Here is a 20,290-nt window from a genome sequence, read left to right on the forward strand (position 1 = left end):
ATAGCCGCGTCCTCAGAGCATGCGCAGACCAGCTGGCTGCTGTGGTTACAGACATATTCATTTTCTCCCTATCCCAGTCTGCTGTCCCCACATGCTTCAAGATGGCCACCATTGTTCCTGTACCAAAGAAGGCAAAGGTAACTGAACTGAATGACTATCGCCCCATAGCACTCATGTCTGTCATCATTATGTGCTTTGAGAGACTAGTCAAGGATCATATCACCTCCACCATAACTGTCACCCTAGACCCACTGCAACATTCACAAAGCCGCTGGGCCAGACGGATTACCAGGATGTGTACTCAAAGCATGCGCGGACCTACTGTCAAGTATCTTCACTGACATTTCCAACCTCTCCCTGACCGAATCTGTAATACCTACATGTTTCAAACAGACCACCATAATCCCTGTGCCCAAGGAAGTGAAGGTAACCTGCCTAAATGATTACTGCCTTGTGCCATTCACGTCAGTAGCCATGAAGTGCTTTGAAAGGCTGGTCATGGCTCACATCAACAGCATCCTCCAGGACACCCTAGACCCACTCCAATTTGCATACCGCCCAAACAGATTCACAGATGACACAATCTCAATCGCACTCCACACTGCCCTTTCTGATCTGGAAAAAAGGAACACCTATGTGAGAATGCTGTTCATTGACTACAGCTCAGCGTTCAATGCCATAGTGCCCTGGACTCTGGAACTAAACACCTTCCTCTGCAACTGGATCATGGACTTCCTGACGGGCCACCCCCAGGTGGTAAGGGTCGGCAACAACACGTCTGGCACACTGATCCTTAACACTGGGGCCCCTCAGAGGTGTGTACTTAGTCCCCTTCTGTATTCCCTGTTCACCCACAAGTGCATGGCCAAACACAACTCCAACAACATCATTAAGTTTGCTGACGACACAACAGTGGTAGGTCTGATCACCGACAACGATGAGACGGCCTATAGGGAGGAGGTCAGAGAACTGGCAGTGTGGTGTCAGGATAACAACCTCTCCCTCAATGTGAGTAAGACAAAGGAGCTGATCGTGGACTACAGGAAAATGCGGGGCGAACATTAACATCAACGGGGCTGTAGTGGAGTGGGTCGAGAGTTTCAAGTTCCTTGGAGTCCACATCACCAACAAACTATCATGGTCCAAACATAACAAGACAGTCCTGAAGAGGGCAAGACAAAACCTTTTCCCCCTCAGGAGACTGAAAAGACTTGGCATGGGTCCCCAGATTCTCAAAAGGTTCTATAGCTGCACCATCGAGAGCATCCTGGCCAATTGCATCACTGCCTGGTATGGCAACTGCTCGGCATCTGACCATAATGCGCAACAGAGGGTAATGCGAATGGCCCAGTACATCAAGCTTCCTGCCATCCAGGACCTATATAATAGGCGGTGTCTGAAAATTGTCAGAGACTCCAGTCACCCAAGTTATAGACTGTTTTCTCTGCTACGGCAGGGCAAGTGGTACAGGAGCGCCAAGTCTAGGACCAAAAGGCGCCTCAACAGCTTCTACCCCCAAGCCATTCTACTGCTGAACAATTCATAAAAATCACCACAGGACAATTTGTACACTGCTGCTACTCGCTGTTTGTTTGTTACCTATGCATAGTCACTTCGCACCCACCTACATGTACAGATTACCTCAACTAGCCTGTACCCCTGCACACTGTACCGGTGCCCCCTGTATGGAGCCTCGTTATAGTCATTCTTATTGTACTACTTTTTATTATTACTTTTTATTTTAGTCTACTTGGTAAATATTTTCTTCTTCTTGAACTGCACTGTTGGTTAAGGGCTTGTAAGTAAAGCATTTCACGGTAAAGTCTATACTTGTGGTATTCAGCGCATGTAGAAAATAAAGTTAGATTTGATATGATTTGCATACTGCCCCAATAGGTCCACAGACGATACAATCGCCATCACACTGCACACTGCCCTATCCCCTCTGGACAAGAGGAATACCAAGTAAGAATGCTGTTCATTGACTCAGCATTCAACACCGTAGTACCCTTCAAGCTCATCATTAAGCTTGAGGCCCTGGGTCTCGACCCCACCCTGTGCAACTGGGTCCTGGACTTCCTGACGGGCCGCCCCCAGGTGGTGAAGGTAGGAAACAACATATCCATTTCGCTGATCCTCAACTCTGGGGCCCCACAAGGGTGTGTGCTCAGCCCCCTCCTGGACTCCCTGTTTACCCATGACTGCATGGCCATGCACACCTCTAACTCAATCATCAAGTTTGCAGACAACACGACAGTAGTAGGCTTGATCACCAAAAACAACAAGACAGCCTATAGGGAGAAGGTGTCAGGAAAACAACCTCTCACTCAACATCAACAAAACAATGGAGATGATTGTGGACTTCAGGAAACAGCAGAGGGAGCACCCCACATCTAAGTCGACAGGACAGCAGTGGATAAGGTGAAAAATGTCAAGTTCCTTGGCTTACACATCACGGACATTTCACTGACATTTTCTACACTCACAATAACATCTGCTAACCATGTGTATTTGAATAATAACATCTGCTAACCATGTGTATGACCAATAACATCTGCTAACCATGTGTATGTGACCAATAAAATTTGATTTGATTTTGATATTCTTACCTCTTGTTGATTGATATCCATTGAATTGTCAATTTTCTGTTTTAGAAAGATTTGCACAAATATGAAAATATAGATGGTATCATCATAAAACAACATATTGTCTTGTTTTGCACACTTTGTACAAAATAATAAAATGCAGTACTACAGGATATTTCTTAACGTAGCTCTTTATTAGCTATAACTGGCATGTTCACGTATCGCCAACCAGGATCAAACTGACCATGCCCTAACCATTTGGGTGGTCTTAACCAATCATAGCACAGTTTGATATGGAGGTAAAATGCATCCAATTACAATTCAGTATGTTTACACATATGAATATTACATCCCCCTTCTTTTAAAACAAAAGAAAAATGTTTACATATTCTAAGCGTTTCATTTGAATACATGCTCTGTAGTTTGAACTCAAGGTAAGTAACCATTTATATTGCATACTACACCAACTGAATCAACATAGACTCTGAAACAATAATCCAACTGTCACGCCCTGGCCTTAGTATTCTGTGTTTTCATTAGTATTTTGGTGAGGCCAGGGTGTGACATGGGGATTTATGTGGTTTGTTTTGTCTGGGGTTGTTTGTCGTTATGGTATTGTGGTTAGAGTAGTACTCTGGGTAAGTCTATGGTTGCCTAGAGTGGTTCTCAATCAGAGGCAGGTGTTTATCATTGTCTCTGATTGGGAACCATATTTAGGCAGCCATATTCTTTCGGTCTCTTGTGGGTGATTGTTCCTGTCTTTGTGTTTGTGGCACCAGATAGGACTGGTTTGGTTTTATCACGTTTTGTAGATTGTTGTACTTTCATCTTTATTAAAGATCTACAAAACTAACCACGCTGCATTTTGGTCCGCCTCTCTTTCCCCAGAAAACCATTACACCAACATACTGTTACTTTTCAAACAAGGGATTCTCAGCAACTCAGCGTTCACTGTAGAAATAACATCTTAACATTTCAAACAAATACAATACCAAAGCATTTCAAGTAGAGGTCGACCGATTAATCGGAATGGCCAATTAATAAGGGCCGATTTCAAGTTTTCATAACAATCGGAAATCGGTATTTTGGGGCAGTGTTTCTTTTTCTTTTACACCTTTACTTCATCTTTATTTAACTAGGCAGGTCAGTTAAGAACACATTCTTATTTTCAATGATGGCTTAGGAACGGTGGGTTAACTGCTTGTTCAGGGGCAGAAAGACAGATTTTCACCTTGTCAGCTCAGGGGATCCAATCTTGCAACCTTACAGTTAATTAGTCCAAAGCAATAACAACCAGCCTCTGGTTGCACTCCATAAGGAGACTGCCTATTACACAAATGCAGTAAGCCAAGGTAAGTTGCTAGCTAGCATTAAACTTATCTTATAAAAAAACAATCAATCATAATCACTAGTTAACTACACGTGGTTGATATTACTAGATATTATCTAGCGTGTCCTGCGTTGCATATAATCTGACTGAGCATACAAGCATACAAGCATAAAAGTATCTGACTGAGCGGTGGTAGGCAGAAGCAGGCGCGTAAACATTCATTCAAACAGCACTTTCGTGCGTTTTGCCAGCAGCTCTTCGTTGTGCGTCAAGCATTGCGCTGTTTATGACTTCAAGCCTATCAACTCCCGAGATGAGGCTGGTGTGACCGAAGTGAAATGGCTGGCTAGTTAGCACGCGCTAATAGCGTTTCAAAATTCACTTGCTCTGAGCCTTGGTGGTGGTTTCCCTTGCTCTGCATGAGTAATGCTGCTTCCATGAGATGGCTGTTGTCGTTGTTTTTGCTGGTTCGAGCCCAGGGAGGAGCGAGGAGAGGGACGGAAGCTATACTGTTACACTGTCAACACTAAATTGCCTATAAGAACATCCAATAGTCAAAGGTTAATGAAATACAAATGGTTTAGAGGGAAATAGTCCTATAATAACTACAACCTAAAAATTCTTACCTGGGAATATTGAAGACTCGTGTCAAAAGGAACCACCAGCTTTCATATGTTCTCATGTTCTGAGCAAGGAACTGAAACGTTAGCTTTCTTACATAGCACTTATTGCACTTTTACGTTCTTCTCCAACACTTTGTTTTTGCATTATTTAAACCAAATTGAACATGTTTCATTATCTACTTGAGGCTAAATTGATATTATTGATGTATTATATTAAGTTAAAATAAGTGTTCATTCAGTATTGTTGTAATTGTCATTATTACAAATAAAATAAAATAAATGATTTTTTTAAATCGTTAGATTGTTCGGCAGCAGCTTTTTTGGTCCTCCAATAATCGGTATCGGCGTTGAAAAATCATAATCAGTCGACCTCTAATTTCAAGTGAACTTTCAATAACAAGTTTACAATCTGGAACTCTTTTAGGGCAGCGATCCGCCTACACCTGTTGACATTCCACAGGTCTAAGACAGCTCTGGGCTTGACCTCTCTTCCTGACCTTGTGCGATATGATGCTGAGCATGCTTCTATGTCAGTCAACAGTTCTTGTGGTGTTGCAGGTAAGTATGGTGTATGTTGTGTTGTGTGTGTGTTTAGTCCATCACACTATCTTTCAGGGGAACAGTTAATCTCATCAGTATGTTGTTATTTTGTGTTCAGTAGGTGATGACGATTGCGGCGGTACACTGCTCCTTCTGCGGTGCGGATGTGATATGAACGTTCAGTGTCAGCTGGCTGGATGACGACTGCTGGCTTCCAGAGGCCATGCTCCTGGATTCTAACTGACTCTCTGTCGATCAGTGGTGGCAGTGGTCGAGCTGACCTGTCGTAGTATTGCTTTTGTTGTGGTCTCTGTGCACGTTTTCCATGCATTTCGACCTCAGGTTGCAGCTGCTGGTTGGTGCTGGGAAGGACTGAGCAAAGTCTGCGGCTCATCAACAGCTGGGCTGGTGATTTTAAATTGTCAACTGGAGTGTTGCGGTATTCAAGGAGACTGAGGTAGGGGTCTCGCTTGTCTGCTTTTGCTTTGTCCATGAGTGATTTAGCAATCTGCACAGATTTTTCAGCAAGGCCATGACTTTAAAGGTAATGTGGTGATGTGGTGACATGTGTGAACTCCCATGCTTTTGTGAAGGATTCAAACTGATTTGATTTGGAACAGGGCCCATTGTCAGATATTAAAGTCTCTACAATGCCATGCCTGGCAAAGGCTGCTTTCAGCTTGTGTATCACAGATGCAGATGTGGTGCTGTGAAGCTTGTCGAGTTCGAAGTATCTGCTGTAGTAATCGACTGTTACGATGTCGTCCTCGTTGTTCCAGCTGAACAGATCGGTTGCCACGACCTGCCAGGGTCGGTCTGGGATACAGTGAGGTAACATTGGCTCTTGTGTTTGAGGGGTGTCGTTCACGACCTGCCAGGGTCGGTCTGGGATACAGTGAGGTAACATTGGCTCTTGTGTTTGAGGGGTGTCGTTCACGACCTGCCAGGGTCGGTCTGGGATACAGTGAAGTAACATATGGCTCTTTGGTGTTTGAGGGGTGTCGTTCACGACCTGCCAGGGTCAGTCTGGGATACAGTGAGGTAACATTGGCTCTTGTGTTTGAGGGGTGTCGTTCACGACCTGCCAGGGTCGGTCTGGGATACAGTGAAGTAACATATGGCTCTTTGGTGTTTGAGGGGTGTCGTTCACGACCTGCCAGGGTCAGTCTGGGATACAGTGAGGTAACATTGGCTCTTGTGTTTGAGGGGCGTCGTTCACGACCTGCCAGGGTCGGTCTGGGATACAGTGAGGTAACATATGGCTCTTTGGTGTTTGAGGGGCGTCGTTCACGACCTGCCAGGGTCGGTCTGGGATACAGTGAGGTAACATATGGCTCTTTGGTGTTTGAGGGGCGTCGTTCACGACCTGCCAGGGTCAGTCTGGGATACAGTGAAGTAACATATGGCTCTTTGGTGTTTGAGGGGCGTCGTTCACGACCTGCCAGGGTCGGTCTGGGATACAGTGAGGTAACATTGGCTCTTGTGTTTGAGGGGCGTCGTTCACGACCTGCCAGGGTCGGTCTGGGATACAGTGAGGTAACATATGGCTCTTTGGTGTTTGAGGGGTGTCGTTCACGACCTGCCAGGGTCGGTCTGGGATACAGTGAGGTAACATTGGCTCTTTGGTGTTTGAGGGGCGTCGTTCACGACCTGCCAGGGTCGGTCTGGGATACAGTGAGGTAACATTGGCTCTTTGGTGTTTGAGGGGTGTCGTTCAAGACTTATGGCGCATTTACCAACAATGTCCTCTATTTGTTTGCACATTCCGGGCCAAAACAAAATTCCTGTGCTCTCTGTTTGCACTTTTCCATGGCCATATGTCCAGCATGGATCTCTCTCAGTTATCTGTAGGAATAATGATTTTCTCTCCTTTTAAAATGATTCCGTTGATCTGTGATAGTTCATCACAATGGTTCCAGAATTCTGAGACGCTCTGAGGGCATTTTCTCCTCTCCTCAGGCCATCCATCCTGTATGACTTTCCTCAGCCATGCGAGTTGTGAGTCCTTTTCTGTTTCTGCTTGGATCTCCTTCAGTTTTGTGTCACTAACTGGTAAGTTGCTGTACACAGTGTGCACTTGCATGTCCATGCCTTCACTGAGGCTGCTGTCCTTAAGTAAGAAACTTCCTGGAGAGTGTGTCTGCGACAGGGATGACTTTGCCAGGATGGTGAGTGATTGTGAAGTTGTATTTTTGTAGTTAAAGGACCATTCTCTGTAGCCTTGGCGGGGCTGCGGCTAGTGGTTTCCTTAGAATTGACTCAAGGGACTTGTGGTTGAATTCCACAATGACTTGTCGTCCATATATGTACTGATGGAAACGTTTACATCCGAACAGAATGGCATAGAGCTCCTTTTCGATTTGAGCGTAGTTGATTTCACAGTCTGTGAGAGATTTGGAAGCGTAGCCGATGGGCTTTCCTTCTTGCAGTAGCACTGCACCTAGTCCATACTTCGACGCGTCCACTTGGAGTCTGAGCTCTTTGTCGGGGTCGTAGTAGGCAAGGATTGGTCCTGGTTCTCTCGTGATCAAGTCTTTTACATTCTACAAAGCAATGTCGTGTTGCTTGTCCCAGAGAAACTCACTGGACTGCTTTAGCAGTTGACGCAGGGGTGCATTAGGATTGGAGAGACTGGGTGCGTACTTGGCTAAGTAGTTGACCATGCCAAGCACTGTTTCCAGCTCTGCACAGTTCTTTGGTGGCTCCAGACTGTGCTCTTCTCGGGGTTGAGTCGGACTCCTCTCTCGCGGGACCTTTGCAGCATCGCGAGGAGGTTTTGGTCGTGCTCCTCTTTGGTTCGACCATAGACAAGGATGTCGTACACAATTGCCACAACTCCGTCGATCTTTCGCTGAAACTCGTTTTGGGCTTAGATAATCCCAAAAGGCAGGCGGCGGAACCTGTAGCGTCCAAATGGTGTGTTGAATGTTGTGAGCTTAGATGACTCTTCTGTGAGCTTGATAGCCCAGTAGCCTGATCTAGTGTCCATGACACTGAAGTAGTGTGCTCCCGCTAGCTTGTGTGTGATGCGATCTAGCGTCTCTAAAGGATAATGGGGGCGTTTGACAGCCTTGTTCAAGTCTCTTGGGTCGAGACATACTCGGAGCAAACTCCTCCAGTAAATTGTCTGTCTCTATGTCCATGTCTAAACATGCTTTAAGTGTCAACAACATAAAAGTCCAACATCATGTCACTTTCCTTGTATTTGCATTTGAAAGTGCATGTGCCTTTTACTGGGAGCTGTTCACTACCATAACTAGTCAGTCTGCACGTGGTGGGCTGTAGCTCGCACTCAGATGTCAAGCTGTGCTACTTATTCAGAGGAATAATGTTTACTTGTGCACCAGTGTCTAGTTTGAACTTTAGCTTTGTGCCTTGTGTTCCTATCTCAATGTCAGCCAAGGCTTGCTCTGTCTCTGATATTGGACTTTTCTGTGTCACTGAATCAAAAAACAGTTCATCAGCGTTTGACTCTTTGATTGACATTTCATCTTCACTCACTGTGTGTACTGTTTTTCCACGGTAAGCTCTGCACACTTTTGTAAAGTGATTCCATGTTCCACATTTAGTACACGGTTTGTGTTTAGCCGGACAATTTCCTTGTTCGCCATGCACTTTGTACCCACAATATCCACGTTTTCGGGCGTTTTGAGTCTGTGTCACTCTGTTTTGGAGTTATGTCTCTCTCCGTTCTAAAACGCAATCTCTGTGCACCGGAGGTGTGCTTTGATGTCTGCCTGACTGCGTGCATTGCTTGTTCACGTGATGCACTCGTGCTGCCTAGCGAAATGGTTTTCATCTGAGCCTATGCTAGCTCGTGAGATCTGGCTATGTAGATAGCTTTGTCCAGTGTTACCTCAGACCCAACATTCAAAAGTTTCTCTCTCACTCGCGGTGAGTGTATTCCAAATACAATACGGTCTCTGACCATCTCATCCTTGTTTGCATAATCACAGTCTTTCACAAGCAGTTGCAGCTCTGTCACAAACTGTTCAAAAGACTCGCTAGCTCCCTGTAATTTCTCATGGAATTTGTACCTAGCGAAAATCGTATTGGTCTTCGTCGCAACATATCCTTCTAAACGATCGCAGTGGTTTTCAGTACCTTTGATTCAGCCTCGGTAAGTGTCCATGTGTTGTAAATATCTCTCCCTTTTTCACCGATCCAGAGGAGCAGGTAGCTGCATTTTCCCTCTTCTCCTCTGTCCTTCAGAGGACCCGTGAACATTAGCTCCACATGCTGTTTGAACTTACGCCATGCATCGGGTAGGTTTGTAGACTCCCAGTCCATTGGAGGTGAAGGAACTCCAGAAAAATCCATCCTGTAAAACCTTTTACTCTGACACCATGTCTTGTTTTGTACAAAATAATCAAATGCAGTACTACAGGATATTTCTTAAACTAGCTCTTTATTAGCTAGCTACAACTGGCATGTTCACTTATCGCCAACCAGGATCAAACTGACCATGCCCTAACCATTTGAATGGTCTTAACCAATCATAGCACAGTATGATATGGCGGTAAAATGCATCCAATTACAATTCAGTATATTTACACATATGAATATTACACATATATTTAGATCATACAAGGGAGAAACCTTACCTTACATTGAGGAGATCTTTCCATTTTTCAGTTAAGGGCCTGGACCTGCTGTCCTTTCAAATCCAAATATTTCAGTTGGCAGTTAGGTTCCTGCAAGAACTCCCACCAACTAAGGAGGTTCCTTGATTAAACTCACTTCCTATGGGTTTCTTGGATTAACCTTTTGGTTGGCAATTGTTAGTGCCAAGAAACGTAAGGCTCTTCAAAGAACCCTTGTTGAACCCCTCATTTTTAGAGTGTACTACCGTACGACATGATTTATATCTGCTGTAGCAACAGAGTTTGGGTCTTGTTGAATTGGGTTCTGGTACAGTTATGCTATGCTAGATCTATAGCATTCCTTCTGATGGAGGGTGTGTGTGCATGTGTGTATGTGTGTACATGTCTGTGTTAAAGAGTGTGCATTAATGTGTGTGAGGAAGTGTGTGTGCTTGGTGAGGCTGTTAGGTTGTCATCAGTCTCCTGGGTGACCAGAGGAGAAAGACACATGCTCCTTGAAAAGAGAGAGGGAGGCTGAGAGAGAGAGAACGAGAAAGAGAGACTATAGCTCTCTCCAGGCATCTTGCATTAGTGTGTGTGTGTGGTTGTGTGTGTGAATGTGTTTCAGGTCAGGTGCATAGTGAGCAGTGTCAAGCCATCATTAGAGCCCCTGTCACCCAGCCTTAGCTGATCTCTCTATAAAGCTCTGTTTTGAATACCCCAGCCACGTCCTGCACTGCTACTGACTAGCGCTGAGAGGGCGCTGACAGAGAGAGAGTGTGTGTGTGTGTGTGTGTGTGTGTGCGTGCGTGCGTGCGTGCGTGCGTACGTGTGTCAGGGATGTTACCAGAGTTAAACTGTCCTGACAAAGACGTTACCCAGCAGCCATAGTACTGCTTTGGTTCACCTCTCACCTGTTACCTCTCAGAGTTACTCGAAAACACTATAGTTTTACTTTGCAGTTTACAAGCTGTCATCCAGCTGCTCTCTGGGCACCACCTCTGACTCTCACACTGGTACATAGTTTATTTATTTATTTATATAGTGCACTACTTTTGACCAGGACTGGCACCCTATTCCTTATATAGTGCACTATTTTTTGACTAGCACTGGCACCCTATTCCTTATATAGTGCACTACTTTTGACCAGGACTGGCACCCTATTCCCTATATAGTGCCCTACTTTTGACCATGGCCCAGTGCACTATGAAGGGAATAGGTTTACATTTGGGACATACCCTCAGTTTACATGACAACACAATGGGAAAGGTCTTGTTTTCAGTAACAGTCCATTAGGTGTTTTGCCCTAGTTTAATTCAGTGTGACTAAGGTGGGCATTCTAGTTTCTTTATTTCTGTGTTTTGTATTTCTATGTTTTAGAAATATCTTTGTTAGTGGCACTATAGCCCTGTTAAGCTTCACAGTCGTGTCTTTGTTTCTTGTTTTGTTGGCGACATTAAAATAAAAGGGAAATGTACGCTCACCACACTGCACCTTGGTCTCCTTCCGACGACGGCCGTGACACCATTAGGTGTTTGGCACTAGTTTATTTCAGCGTTTTCAGTAGCAGTCTGCCAAGGCAATGGAATTATAAAACTGTTACTCCATAACCTAACAAGTGCTGCTCATGTTGATGCATATCAGGCTGAGGAGAATAAGGGTGGATATAGAATGGTTAATTTAAGGGTCCTTACATTTGTATGATGGCATTTTGGATGTAATTAGAATAGTAGAATATAGCTTGTCTCTGGTTAGCAGTGTAGTAAAGGATAAACAACACAGGCTGGCTGCCACACAGAGTGGAATTACCTTATTATAATGTTTATATGTGAGACAAAATGTCCAGAGCTGGATCGATGTTTTAAAGATGGAATCCGCAGTCGGGAAAACAACGCCCCACAGCCGTTATTGTTTTTGTTTTGTTGATGAAGCGGAGGTGAGGAGTGGTCTGGAACAAAAACATGACTGTACATTTTCTGATGTTCTGTTGCACGTGCAACGATGTCCGAGGAGGAAAAACAAACAGCTACGTTGTTGTAATATCACAAATGGACATGGCAGTTTCACAATGAAGGATTCCAGCTATAAGGGCTGTTTTAAAGGCACTGAAAAACACTGAAGTGTGTCACAAATGGACATGGCAGTTTCACAATGAAGGATTCCAGCTATAAGGGCTGTTTTAAAGGCACTGAAAAACACTGAAGTGTGTCCCAAATGGACATGGCAGTTTCACAATGAAGCTTTCCAGCTATAAGGGCTGTTTTAAAGGCACTGAAAAACACTGAAGTGTGTCACAAATGGACATGGCAGTTTTACAATGAAGGATTCCAGCTATAAGGGCTGTTTTAAAGGCACTGAAAAACACTGAAGTGTGTCACAAATGGACATGGCAGTTTCACAATGAAGGATTCCAGCTATAAGGGCTGTTTTAAAGGCACTGAAAAACACTGAAGTGTGTCCCAAATGGACATGGCAGTTTCACAATGAAGGATTCCAGCTATAAGGGCTGTTTTAAAGGCACTGAAAAACACTGAAGTGTGTCCCAAATGGACATGGCAGTTTCACAATGAAGGATTCCAGCTTAAGGGCTGTTTTAAAGGCACTGAAAAACACTGAAGTGTGTCCCGAATGGACATGGCAGTTTCACAATGAAGGATTCCAGCTCTAAGGGCTGTTTTAAAGGCACTGAAAAACACTGAAGTGTGTCCCAAATGGACATGGCAGTTTCACAATGAAGGATTCCAGCTATAAGGGCTGTTTTAAAGGCACTGAAAAACACTGAAGTGTGTCCCAAATGGACATGGCAGTTTCACAATGAAGGATCCCAGCTTTAAGGGCTCTTTTAAAGGCACTGAAAAACACTGAAGTGTGTCCCAAATGGACATGGCAGTTTCACAATGAAGGATTCCAGCTTTAAGGGCTGTTTTAAAGGCACTGAAAAACACTGAAGTGTGTCCCAAATGGACATGGCAGTTTCACAATGAAGGATTCCAGCTATAAGGGCTGTTTTAAAGGCACTGAAAAACACTGAAGTGTGTCCCAAATGGCATCCTATTCCCGATATAGTGCACAACTTTTGACCCAAGACCTATGGGAATAGGATCCCATTTGGGACGCGTCCTCACAAATCTCCAATCAGTAGTTGTCCACTGCCCTCTACTGCTCAGGTGTCGTCACATTAACACAATTCGGGAAATTCAGAAAAATCTGTGCTGACACACAACTAAATGCCGAAGCCAAACATGGTCATTTTTCCAGGGTGATTCAACTCTACTAAAACAGATTCATTAACGTTAGAGCCGTAAAGTCACTTTGTTTATGCTTGGCTCTGCATGGGTAAAATATGAATGATTTAGCATATTAGTTAGCTTATTAGTATGCCTCTGACATATTAACCAACCCCAGGGGATCATATCTGCTCTTTTTGAATATATGCTAATTTATTTTTATTTTGGTTTGGATCGTTTTCAATGACTTTTGGGAACAGTGTTTGGATAATTAATAATATAATGAGTGTGTGCATGCTGATTCAGAGTTGTGGGCCCTCTTCATAAAAAGACGATGATAAGGTAGATTAGCATACAAATTAGGAACATTTCGAGCTGTTTTTTAATCAACTCTTTTTTTTCTCTTCCTCAACCTTGACCAGTTTAAAATAGCCTCTGTCTATTCCCTTGGAGAATGTAAACATTGTTCCAGCTTTTAATTGATATGACTCGATTGATATTGTCCTTCGTTCCAAAACTGGTTCCTTTGTTACTTTTAAATTTGTCCTGGGTACTTTAACCTCTGTCCTCTGTCTCCACTCTACCTCTGTCTCCTCTTTGTTTTCACTGCCATCCCTCCTTACTGACTCCTGTCTTCATTCTGTCTTTGCTAGCCAGAAGAGGACTGGCCACCCCTCATAGCCTGGTTCCTCTCTAGGTTTCTTCCTAGGTTTTGGCCTTTCTAGGGAGTTTTTCCTAGCCACCGTGCTTCTACACCTGCATTGCTTGCTGTTTGGGGTTTTAGACTGTGTTTCTGTACAGCACTTTGAGATATCAGCTGATGTAAGAAGGGCTTTATAAAACATTTTTGATTGATACAACCACCTAAAAGGAAGCGATTCCCAAACCTTCCATAACAAAGCCATCACCTACAGAGAGATGAACCTGGAGAAGAGTCCCCTAAGCAAGCTGGTCCTGGGGCTCTGTTCACAAACACAAACAGACCCCACAGAGCCCCAGGACAGCAACACAATTAGACCCAACCAAATCATGAGAAAACAAAAAGATTATTACTTGACACATTGGAAAGAATTAACAAAAAAACAGAGCAAACTAGAATGCTATTTGGCCCTACACAGAGACTACACAGCGGCAGAATACCTGACCACTGGGACTGACCGAAACATAAGGAAAGCTTTGACTATGTAAAGACTCAGTGAGCATAGCCTTGCTATTGAGAAAGGATGTCGTAGGCAGACATGGCACTCAAGAGAAGACAGGCTATGTGCGCACTGCCCACAAAATGAGGTGGAAACTGATCTGCACTTCCTAACCTCCTGCAAGATTACACAGATCCACAAAATTCAAAAACAAACCCAATTTTGATAAACTCCCATATCTACTGGGTGAAATAACACAGTGTGCCATCACAGCTGCAAGATTTGTGACCTGTTACCACAAGATAAGGGCAACCAGTGAAGAACAAACACCATTGTAAATACAACCCATATTTATGTTTATTTATTTTACCTTTTGCACATCATTACAACACTGTATATAGACATAATATGACATTTGAAATGTCTTTATTATTTTGGAACTTATGTGAGTGTAATGTTTACTGTAAATTTGTGTTGGTTATTTCACTTTTGTTTATTATCTACTTCACGTGCTTTGGCAATGTTAACATATGTTTCCCATGACAATAAAGCCCTTGAATTTAATTGAATTGAGAAAGGGATACAGAGAGAGAGAGGGGAGGGGGGAGGAGCTGTAGGCCTAATGGCTTTGCTCTGATAATTAGCTCCAATTACAGCTAATGGAGCTACAGGGGTAGTGCGAGTGCGTGTTAGTGTGCATGTTTGTGTGCATATATGTGTCCACATGCACATACGTGTGTGCATGTGTTCCTGCAGTACTTTGTCAATACCATGCTCCATACATTTTAGTAATGTGGATGAAAGCACAATCTACAATAAGGCTGCATTTACACTGACAGACCAATTCTGATATTGTTCCCAATTATTTGGCAAAAGAGATGATGTGATTGGCCAAAAGAACCTACTAATGGGAAAAGATCAGAATTCGGCTGCCTGTGTAAACACAATTTTGGTTGAGAAGGTGGGAATACATCCCAGTTTCTATAGGCCTATGTAACTAGCCCGTATTGTTTAATCAATTCCTTGTGCCTCTGTAAAAAGAAAGTTTCAGATGATGTAACAGTCATAGCAGCTTGAATTCTTGATAATAAAAAGCCATGTGTGTGTTCCTAATTGATCATAGAGCTCTGTGTAAGGAAGAGGGTGGGAAACAGCCTATGTTTCACTGTTCTACTGCCTCCCTGGTGGGGTTCTCTTAGTACAGAATCATTGTCCTAACTCACGGTATAATTGGATCCTATTACTCTAACGACAACACTAACTAATAACCTGGATCACTTCTGCTGCATTATAAACACACAGACACACAACCCCCCTCTTTTTCACACACACACATTTCTACTGCCTGTCTGTAATGATCTTAACAGATGTGTAAACGCTAATGTGCCTTTCTAATCGTTCATTTTTTCACATGGAATGATACCAAAATGAATGTGATGCATTTATGAGTAAAAATACATATAACACACGTAGCCAATATTTATTTGCTGTGTCTCACTCACACACACTCACACACACTCACACACACTCACACATACTCACACACACTCACACACACTCACACACACTCACACACACTCACACACACAAACACACACAAACACACAGACACATACGTTGAGCGTTAATCTCCTTCTCTGATTCCTTCTGTCTCTCTTTCCTTCGCTCCCTCCATCTATCTGTCCTTCTTCAGTCATCAATGAGTAGTCTACTGAAGCATTTCACAGGACAGTGTTGTCTTTGCTGCTATTTATCCATCCCTCTATCCTACTCTCTATGTATCTGTCTCTATATCCTACTCTCTATGTATCTGTCCCTCTATCCTACTCTCTATGTATCTGTCCCACTATCCTACTCTCTATGTATCTGTCTCTATATCCTACTCTCTATGTATCTGTCCCTCTATCCTACTCTCTATGTATCTGTCCCTCTATCCTACTCTCTATGTATCTGTCCCTCTATCCTACTCTCTATGTATCTGTCCCACTATCCTACTCTCTATGTATCTGTCCCTCTATCCTACTCTCTATGTATCTGTCCCTCTATCCTACTCTCTATGTATCTGTTCCTCTATCCTACTCCCTATGTATCTGTCCCTCTATCCTACTATCTATGTATCTGTCCCTCTATCCTACTCTCTATGTATCTATCCCTCTATCCTATCCTCTATGTATATATCCCTCTATCATTTCCTCCTATTCTATATATGTATATCCCTCTATCCTATCCTCTATGTATATATCCCTCTATCATATCCTCCTATCCTCTGTGTATCTATCTCTCTATGCTATCCTCTATGTACATATCTGATAGAGGAAATTATGGTTGAAATGACTAATTAAGTATACATTCCAATCAGAACTGACTTGTCCAAATGCTATAATGTACTGTACATGTGAATTTTCTCTCTTGCTCCCATTCCCAATTGTATATAATGTAGTCAGGAGTTTAGTAACAATGAAGGTCTGTTCCTTAGTTCATTCAGTTGTACAAATCTCCAGGTGGTGGGAACGGCCCATCTCCAGATTGTCTACAATGTTGATTTATACTGACTGGCCTTGACTTTGTGCTGATAACGCGATGGCTCGAGAGCTAGAGGGCCCCTCTACTTGTAAATAGAACGTTTGGAAACCGCTGACGTCATTTTCAGTTTATAACCTGTGGAAATATGTGTTTGCGTGGAGTACTCTCTTGGAATAAACGCTGTTACCTTGGCTTTTAAGACTGGTCTCGATCTACTTCATGCATAATTAATGAATTTACACCTCATTAATGAATTAGAACGAGTGCGAATCTGTTTTGGCTATAAAATACATAGGAATTTAGAATTCCTCTATCAATATCCCTCTATCCTATCATCTATGTATCTATCCCTCTATCCTATCATCTATGTATATATCCCTCTATCATATCCTCTAATTATCTATCCCTCTATCCTATCATCTATGTATATATCCCTCTATCCTATCATCTATGTATATTACCCTCTATCATATCCTCCTATCATCTCTGTATCTATCCCTCTATCATATCCTCTAATTATCTATCCCTCTATCCTATCATCTATGTATCTATCTCTCTATCCTATCCTCTAATTATCTATCCCTCTTATCCTATCATCTATGTATATATCCCTCTATCCTATCCTCTAATTATCTATCCCTCTATCCTATCATCGATGTATAAATCCCTCTATCCTATCCTCTAATTATCTATCCCTCTATCTATGTATATATCCCTCTATCCTATCCTCCTATCCTCTATCAAATCAAATCAAATGTTATTTGTCACATACACATGGTTAGCAGATGTTAATGCGAGTGTAGCGAAATGCTTGTGCTTCTAGTTCCGACAATGCAGTAATAACCAACGATTAATCTAACCTAACAATTCCACAACTACAACCTTATACACACACGTGTAAAGGGATAAGAATACGTACGTAAAGATATATGAATGAGTGATGGGACAGAACGGCATAGGCAAGATGCAGTAGATGGTATCGGGTACAGTATATACATATGAGATGAATAATGTAGGGTATGTAAACATAAAAGTGGCATAGTTTAAAGTGGCTAGTGATAAATGTATGACATAAAGATGGCAAGATGCAGTAGATGGTATAGAGTACAGTATATACATATACATATGAGATGAGTAATGTTGGGTATGTAAACATTATATTAAGTGGCATTGTTTAAAGTGGCTAGTGATACATTTTACATCAATTTCTATCAATTTCCATTATTAAAGTGGCTGGAGTTGAGTCAGTGTGTTGGCATCAGCCACTCAATGTTAGTGGTGGCTATTTAACAGTCTGATGGCCTTGAGATAGAAGCTGTTTTTCAGTCTCTCGGTCCCTGCTTTGATGCACCTGTACTGACCTCGCCTTCTGGATGATAGCGGGGTGAACAGGCAGTGGCTCAGGTGGTTGTTGTCCTTGATGATCTTTATGGCCTTCCTGTGACATCGGGTGGTGTAGGTGTCCTGGAGGGCAGGTCGTTTGCCCCCGGTGTTGCATTGTGCAGACCTCACTACCCTCTGGAGAGCCTTACGGTTGTGGGTGGAGCAGTTGCCGTACCAGGCGGTGATACAGCCAAACAGGATGCTCTTGATTGTGTATCTGTAGAAGTTTGTGAGTGCTTTTGATAACAAAAGCCTCCTGAGCCTCCTGAGCCTCCTGAGGTAGAAGAGGCGCTGCTGCGCCTTCTTCACAACGCTGTCTGTGTGGGACGGCACTACCGTCCCGTCGATGTGGATAGGGGGGTGCTCCCTCTGCTGTTTCCTGAAGTCCTCAAACATCTCCTTTGTTGAGTCTGAGGTTATTTTCTTGACACCACACTCCGAGGGCCCTCACCTCCTCCCTATAGGCTGTCTCGTCGTTGTTGGTAATCAAGCCTACCACTGTAGTGTCGTCCGCAAACTTGATGATTGAGTTGGAGGCGTGCATGGCCACGCAGTCTTGGGTGAACAGGAAGTACAGGAGAGGGCTCAGAACGCACCCTTGTGGGGCCCCAGTGTTGAGGATCAGCGGGGTGGAGATGTTGTTACCTACCCTCACCACCTGTGATCGGCCCGTGAGGAAGTCCAGTACCCAGTTGCACAGGGCGGGGTCGAGACACAGGATCTTGAGCTTGATGACGAGCTTGGAGGGTACTATGGTGTTGAATGCCGAGCTGTAGTCGATGAACAGCATTCTCACATAGGTATTCCTCTTGTCCAGATGGGTGAGAGCAGTGTGCAGTGTGGTTGCAATTGCGTCGTCTGTGGACCTATTGGGGCGGTAAGCAAATAGGAGTTGGTCTAGGGTGTCAGGTAGGCTGGAGGTGATATGGTCCTTGACTAGACTCTCAAAGCACTTCATGATGACGGAAGTGAGTGCTACGGGGCGGCAGTCGTTTAGCTCAGTTACCTTAGCTTTCTTGGGAACAGAAACAATGGTGGCCCTCTTGAAGCATGTGGGGACAGCAGACTGGGATAAGGATTGATTGAATATGTCCGTAAACACACCAGCCAGCTGGTCTGCGCATGCTCTGAGGATGCGGCTGGGTATGCCGTCTGGGCCTGCAGCCCTGCGAGGGTTACCACGTTAAATGTTTCACTCACGTCGGTTGCAGTGAAGGAGAGTCCGCAGGTTTTGGTAGCGGGCCTTGTCAGTGGCACTGTATTGTCCTCAAAGCGAGCAAAGAAGTTATTTAGTCTGCCTGGGAGCAAGATATCCTGGTCTGCGACGGGGCTGTTTTTTTTTTTGTAATCCGTGATTGACTGTAGACCCTGCCACATACCTCTTGTGTCTGAGCCGTTGAATTGCAACTCTACTTTGTCTCTATACTGACGCTTAGCTTGTTTGATAGCCTTGCGGAGGGAATAGCTACACTGTTTGTATTCGGTCATGTTTCCGGTCACCTTGCCCTGGTTAAAAGCAGTGGTTCGGGCTTTCAGCTTCACGCGAATGCTGCCATCAATCCACGGTTTCTGGTTTGGGAATGTTTTAATCGTTGCTGTGGGTATAACATTGCCGATGCACTTTCTAATGAACTCACTCACCGAATCAGCGTATTCGTCAATGTTGTTGTTGGACGCAATGCGGAACATATCCCAGTCCACGTGATTGAAGCAGTCTTGAAGCGTGGAATATGATTAGTCGGACCAGTGTTGAACAGACCTGAGCGCGGGAGCTTCTTGTTTTAGTTTCTATCTGTAGGCTGGAAGCGACGAAATGGAGTCGTGGTCAGCTTTTCTGAAAGGAGGGCGGGCGAGGGCCTTATATGCGTTGCGGAGTTAGAATAACAATGATCCAGGGTTTTAACAGCCCTGGTTGCGCAATCGATATGCTGATAGATTTTAGGGAGTCTTGTTTTCAGATTAGCCTTGTTAAAATCCCCAGCTACAATGAATGCAGCCTCAGGATATGTGGTTTCCATTTTACATAGAGTCAAATGAAGTTTGTTCAGGGCCATCGATGTGTCTGCTTGGGGGGGAATATATACGGCTGTGATTATAATCGAAGAGAATTCCCTTGGTAGATAATGCGGTTGACATTTGATTGTGAGGAATTCTAAGTCAGGTGAACAGATGAACTTGAGTTCCTGTATGTTGTTATGATCACACCAAGTCTTGTTAATCATAAGGCATACACCCCTGCCCCTCTTCTTACCAGAAAGATGCTTGTTTCTGTCGGCGCGATGCGTGAAGAAACCAGCTGGCTGCACAGACTCCGATAGCGTGTCTCGAGTGAGTCATGTTTCCGTGAAGCAAAGAAC

General features: G+C 43.8%; 1 long non-coding RNA gene across 2 annotated transcripts; it reads right to left on the minus strand.

Annotated features, from left to right (window-relative positions):
• Window positions 1–6,047: 6,047 nt before the first annotated feature.
• Window positions 6,048–6,709, minus strand: LOC127916268 (uncharacterized). 2 transcript variants are annotated; one of them, XR_008094204.1, is made up of 3 exons: window positions 6,586–6,709; window positions 6,301–6,444; window positions 6,048–6,090 (listed from the first exon to the last, which is right to left on the minus strand). It is a non-coding gene; the product is annotated as an uncharacterized LOC127916268 (long non-coding RNA). The 2 variants fall into 2 exon arrangements; XR_008094206.1 differs by lacking the exon at window positions 6,048–6,090 and adding an exon at window positions 6,189–6,231.
• Window positions 6,710–20,290: the final 13,581 nt, after the last annotated feature.

Source organism: Oncorhynchus keta, chromosome 4 (genome assembly GCF_023373465.1).
Source record: "Oncorhynchus keta strain PuntledgeMale-10-30-2019 chromosome 4, Oket_V2, whole genome shotgun sequence".
Classification (NCBI taxonomy): Eukaryota; Metazoa; Chordata; class Actinopteri; order Salmoniformes; family Salmonidae; genus Oncorhynchus; species Oncorhynchus keta.